A 5,957-nucleotide genomic window follows, 5' to 3' on the forward strand; every position below is an offset into this window, starting at 1 on the left:
GGAGCTTTTTAAAAATTTAAGCTTAAAAAGCAGCCATTTGAGGGATACCCAAAGGGAAAAAATGTCATTTCTAAGGTATGTACAATGTATCCTTGATTTAGTAATTTTTATATTTTTGCAGCTTGGAATCTTCACAAAATACAGAAGATACTCCAAATCAGACACAACCAAGAACAGACTCTGAGATAAATTAAATGTTAAACATAGCATCTGGTGTCCAAAGTTGTAATACTCTACATGCAAAAAAAGTAACTATGAATAATATAAGAAATACGTCTGTTTTGCCTGCTAATAGTGTCTCATTATGAGGCACTTTTAATCTCCTTTGTGCCATTTCTGTTCTGCAAACCTGGGCCGGCATTTGACGTGATTCAACACGTAGCTTTGTTGTTATTGCCAAGCTTTGATGCTGATATGATTACAGGCACACCCAGTATGTTGACATAGATCGCACAGTAGCTAAGAGCATGAGATCGGCATGGCACCAGCACTGACGCATATGTGGCAGGAAAACCCACGTGTGTCACAAAGATCAGAAACGCCGATAAAGAAAAACGGCAAAAAAAGAGAGCAATAATTTGTATTTACTTGTTTAAACTATGAACGGTTCCAAGGGGTGAACTCCCTTGTTTAGTTTACTAAAGTGGCAAATTTTCAACCAACGCAAGTTTGCCGCTGTGGGCTTTAGAGGCCCTTCCCCATTTCGGACGGGCGGCCAACTGTAAGGCACTTTAATTATTAGGCTGGTGACTTAGTAACTCTTTGTATTTTTTCACCTTGGCAAGATATAGAATTAATGCAATTTAGTGGAAGGTGTTTATGTCCAGAGTTACAAGGAGAGATCTGTTGAACAGGGGAGGAAACATATTTGTGCTACATACATCGTGGCGTGGGAATTGTTAAATAGACTTACTTACTTACTTAGACTTAGGAGCTCCCGTGTCGTCCGACACATGAGGCAATCAGAGCAGTCCAGCAGGTTCGGTCAGCGGCCAGTCTCCCTACATCCTTCCAGTTCAGATTTATGTTTTGCAGGTCCCTCTCAATTGTTTGTCTATAGTTCATTTTGGGGCGACCTCTGCGTCTTTTACCCTGTGGGGCCCAGTTCAAGACTTGTTTTGCTAGTCTATCTGATGGAAGTCTCGTAGCATGGCCTAGCCAGCTCAAGCGTCGCTTGCAGATGATGGAAGACAATGGTTGTTGGTTAGCTCTGGCTCTTACATCCGTGTTGGGTATAAAGTCATCCCATCTAATGCCTAAGATCTTCCTGATGCATTTGCTGTCAAAGGTGTCTAGTCTCTTTTCTTGGCTGATTTTCATATGCCAGGTTTCACAACCATATAAGAGTGTAGAGAGAACGTTACTGTTGTAGAACCTCATCTTTGTCTTCGTGGAGAGCTTCTTACTCCTCCAGATCTTACCAAGCTGGTTGAAGGCAGCTGAGGCTTTTCCAAGTCTACAATCTAACTCTTTATCCATCTCCCCTTGGTTGTTGATGGAGCTCCCAAGATAGGTGAAGTTCTCTACTACTTCCACTTCGTTGTTGTCGATGGTCACACTTACAGGTGAAGGGTGTGTCCCTATCAGCATGTTCTTTGTTTTTTTGGCACTAAGGCCACACCAATTTAATTTCTTGGTTAACGGATTCGCCGCTTCATTTTTTTCTGATTTGCAAATAAAAATAAAAATTCAGAATCAACTGCAAAATGCTCATATTTTGCCGTGAACAGTTGAAAACAGTCCTTTTCATACTTCTTGTTAAAGTCATTCCATCTTTCAATGCAGTGGTATCATTAAAAGTTCAAAATTCATTGTCAAAATTTTGAACCACCCTGGTGTGTTGACTTCATGGCTCCTATCGTACCATTTTGGGCCATAATAGGATGCCTAGGCCTGTTTTTATTTTTATTTATTTTTCGCCCGCCCGCTCCATTATTTTTGTAGAAAAATCCGTTAACCAAGAAATTAAATTGGTGTAGCCTAATGCTGAGCCCAATGCTGCCCGCCGACGAGCCTATGTTGTTCACCAGGGGTTGGAGATCTCGGGTGTTGTCCGCAAGTGCAGCAATATCGTCTGCAAAGTCAAGGTCGGCAAGTTTTGTCCCTTGAACCCACTGTATCCCTCTCTCTTCTGTTGCTTCCCTGAGTACCCAGTCGATAGCCATGGAGAAGAGGATCGGTGACAGGACACAACCCTGGCGGACTCCACTCACAACTTCGAACCATCCGCTGTATCCCTCACCTGTCCGTACACAACACCTTGAGTTTTGGTATATCTGTTTTATTGCATGGATGAGTTTACTTGGTAGTCCATAGCTATACATAATATTCCATAAAGAAGGGATGCTGTCAAATGCCTTGGAGAAATCAATGAAGCTGATGGCTAAGGGGGTTTGGAGTTCGGCACATTTCTCAATGATCCGACGCAGGGTGAAGATCTGCTCAGCACAGGATCTCTTTGGGCGAAACCCAGCCTGTTGCTCCCGGAGAACCTTGTCCACTGCATCTCTCATGCGGTTTAGGAGGCATGTGGCATACACCTTCCCTGGTATAGAAAGAAGTGTCACTCCCCTCCAGTTATCGCATTCAGTCAGGTTTCCCTTCTTTGGGATGCACACAACTGACCCATTCCTCCAGTCCTCTGGCACTTCCCCTGTGTTCCAGGCCTGGTTGCAGAGCTGGGACATCCATCTGACAGCACAGTCACCCCCAGCTTTCAGCATCTCTGCTGTGATGCCATCCATGCCTGGTGACTTGTTGTTCTTCAGGGTCCTGATGGCTTCCCGGACTTCAACTTCGGAAATGTCCTCGGTCTTAACAGGTAGTGGATGTATGGGCTCATCGAAGACTGTTGCTATTGAGGTAGGGCTTGGGCGGTTGAGGACTTCCTTAAAGCCCATCTGGCAAGCTTGTCCTCCCCCTTAGACAGTAGGGTTCCGTCCTTCGCCTTTATTGGGCCTGAGTGCGTCTTTGAGCCACCGGTGATCTTCTTGGCAATCTGGTAGACAGTTCGCATGTCGTTCCGAGCCGCAGCTCTTTCTGCTTCGTCTGCCTTGTTTTCCATCCATGCTCGTCTGTCCCTTTGAGCACTGCGCTTCACCTCTCTGTCCTTCTCCGTATATTCGTGGTAGACAGCAGTGTTGTCAGATTTGTTCCTCTTCTGATGGAGGGTTTTCCTTTCGCTGATAAGTTTCCATGTATGATCACTAATCCATGCTTCACGGAGGGATTTCTTGTAACCCAGAACTTCTCTCCCCGCTGAGGATCGCTTCCTTCAGTTCTTCCCACCATACCTCTGACCCTCAGGCTTTTAGCTAGGGGGTGTCCAGGGTGTCTTTTGGACGCCCTGTACTGAAAATACTAAGAAATTGGACGCCCTACTTTTTGGTAGGACACCCTAAAGACGCCCTGTTTTTCTCCACTCCCAACCCCTGCCATGCACACATACCTCCCTTCAGCCTTACTATAAATACAAAAATGATGGTTTACTGAAGGAAAAAAAATCAAATTCCTCAAAATTTGTAACTCAAAATGCAAAAAGTAGTGTTTGAGAGCATTTTGACTTTCAAAAAAAGCCCCCTAAAAAGCTTGTGCACCGTGCATCTTTGCTGAGCATAGCATACAATGCAAAAAATGGACGCCCAACAAAAAAATCCTAGCTAAAAGCCTGCTGACCCTGGAGGCGGGTCTGCTAAGGCAGAGAACTTATTCCGCAGGGACATCTCAAACTGATCTCTTACAGCAGGATCGTTGAGCTTACTGGTGTCGAACCTCTTCGGTAGTGATGCCTTCTTCTTTTGTCTTTTCAGCTTGATCTTCAACTTTGCGATGGAGGGGTAGTGGTTACTGCCAACATCCGGTCCTCTGTAGACACGGACATCATGTAGGCACTTGGTCCTCCATCTTGGCCCAATGGCTATATGGTCGATCTGTGTCCTTGTTTTGTGGTCGTTTGACAGCCATGTTACTTTATATATGTCTTTGTGCTTAAAAAGTGACGAGCCAATTCTCATATTATTCAGTGCACAGAACTGTATGTACCTATCCCCGTTGTTGGAGCGATTACCAAAAGCATGCGGACCTAATGTGTGTTCAAATCCCTGTCTACCTCCCCCAATTTGTGCGTTCATATCTCCCATGACAAGGAGGATGTCATGGCGAGGGGTCTTGTCAACTACATCCTGGAGCTGATGATAGAATGCGTCTTTATCCACATCCTCTCGTTCATTTGTTGGGGCGTAGCACTGTATTACTGTGACCTTTGCATGGTTAGTTATGAACCTTGCCGTTAGGAGACGTTCGTTGATGGGTGACCACTCCTCCAGAGCACAGCTGGCTGGCTTGTCCAGGATGAGGGCTACACCATCTCGGTGAATTCCATCTTGCCGGCCCGAGAATAGCACGGTCTTGTCATCTGACATGAACTTGCCTGAATCTGTCCAGCGTACTTCACTAAGGCCTAAGATGTCAATGTTGTTGTCATCCATTTCCTTGATGACTTGCGCTAGTTTGGATGCTTGGTAAAGAGTTCTTACATTCCAGTATCCGATACGGGTGATGGATTTTGCAGACAGGACTCTCGTCTTCAGGTCACCAGCTTCCTCAGTGAGGCTTTCCCTGGTGTCCGTCCTTCTGCCTCTATCTGGAGGCGACTGTTGTCCTGGCTGCTTTCGAACTACTTTCATTCTGATTGTTTTCGTAGCGGTTTCTTTTTACAGGAACAGGGTGCTGACCTGAAGCCAAACCTCCTCATTTATAATTTATATCCCGCTGACAGGGAAGCGGCGTTGTGTCCATCCTTTAGCGACTACCCGATCTCCACCCCCTCATTAGAGGTTACAGAGTAGGAATGTTGTACCTACCCCAGGACTAGGAAACCAGTCCACCACGACAAGGCGGATGGACCGGGAGCCAAGATGTTTGGGCATCCCAGTGAGGGAATTGTTAAATAGGCCAGCCTATATATGGCGTCCCAGAGGGAAAGCCGACACTGTGAAGGGGGCGGGACATCCCTTCTACAGACTGGGCTAGACACCCTGACGCCAGTGTCTGGGCGTCAAGAGACTGCCGCTGTCACTCACAGAAGGGCGGCAACACAAGTTGTAAAGAGCCAAGGCCCTGCCTAGGCCCGCCCCCCCTTTCTCCTGGGAGGGCCGCCATGTGCGTTACTTCGCTAAAAAAAACATTTTTCACATTTGATATGGCATTCTTGAACAAAGAAATGCAGTCACAATGCCGCTACGTTGTATTGAAAATTAGCGTAGCGGGAGAAAATTGGCGTAGCGGGTCAAAATTTTAGCGTCGTGGGCCCCGACGCTACTTAGCGCTAGCTAGAACCCTGCACCACTTCCAAATGACTCATTTGGGTGACTTAAATGGCTATTTTCAGCAAAAAAAGGGCCAAAAGTGCTATAGCCGTTCCATGTTCTATCTGAAGAATGGCCCGTTCTATCTGCTGTTGGCCATGGAACACATGTTCCATTGTGGGTTACATTGCACGTAAGTCGTGCGTAATGACCCACACATTCAATTTTATGTGCCTAAGATCTTCAAAATGTATCAAATAACATCATTGTTAGTATTAATTTTGCATACCTGTAATAAGATTAGTAAAGCTTTCGAGATTCAATGTGCTTGTTCTTTCATCTTTGTTCTCAATTACATAGCTACTATATAATTCATTTATTTGAGAACCTTTGCCAGTTTTACACTGGGGTAAGTTTGGAATAGTCCAATTTTGCGTGGGAGGGAGATGGACTGAAATATGCTGTATTTGCTCCCAAGCAAATGTCGGCCTCTCTAGTTTAAAATGAGTTTGCTCTGTGCAAGGCCACATGGACCGCTTATGAGCATCTCATATATATTGATGTACATGACATTGTACATAATGCAATTACAAAACTCAGAATTGACTGTCACAAACTAAGTATAGAAGCCGGGAGATAAAAAAATTAAAT

General features: G+C 45.2%; 1 protein-coding gene across 2 annotated transcripts in view; it reads left to right on the forward strand.

Annotated features, from left to right (window-relative positions):
* The window catches only part of LOC109465114 (dynein assembly factor with WDR repeat domains 1-like), a 38,135-nt gene that overhangs the window by 21,506 nt on the left and 10,672 nt on the right, over nt 1-5,957 (forward strand). The window lies entirely within an intron of this gene.

This window comes from Branchiostoma belcheri, unplaced genomic scaffold, assembly GCF_001625305.1.
Source record: "Branchiostoma belcheri isolate BF01 breed outbred unplaced genomic scaffold, Haploidv18h27 scaffold148, whole genome shotgun sequence".
NCBI classification, from domain to species: domain Eukaryota; kingdom Metazoa; phylum Chordata; class Leptocardii; order Amphioxiformes; family Branchiostomatidae; genus Branchiostoma; species Branchiostoma belcheri.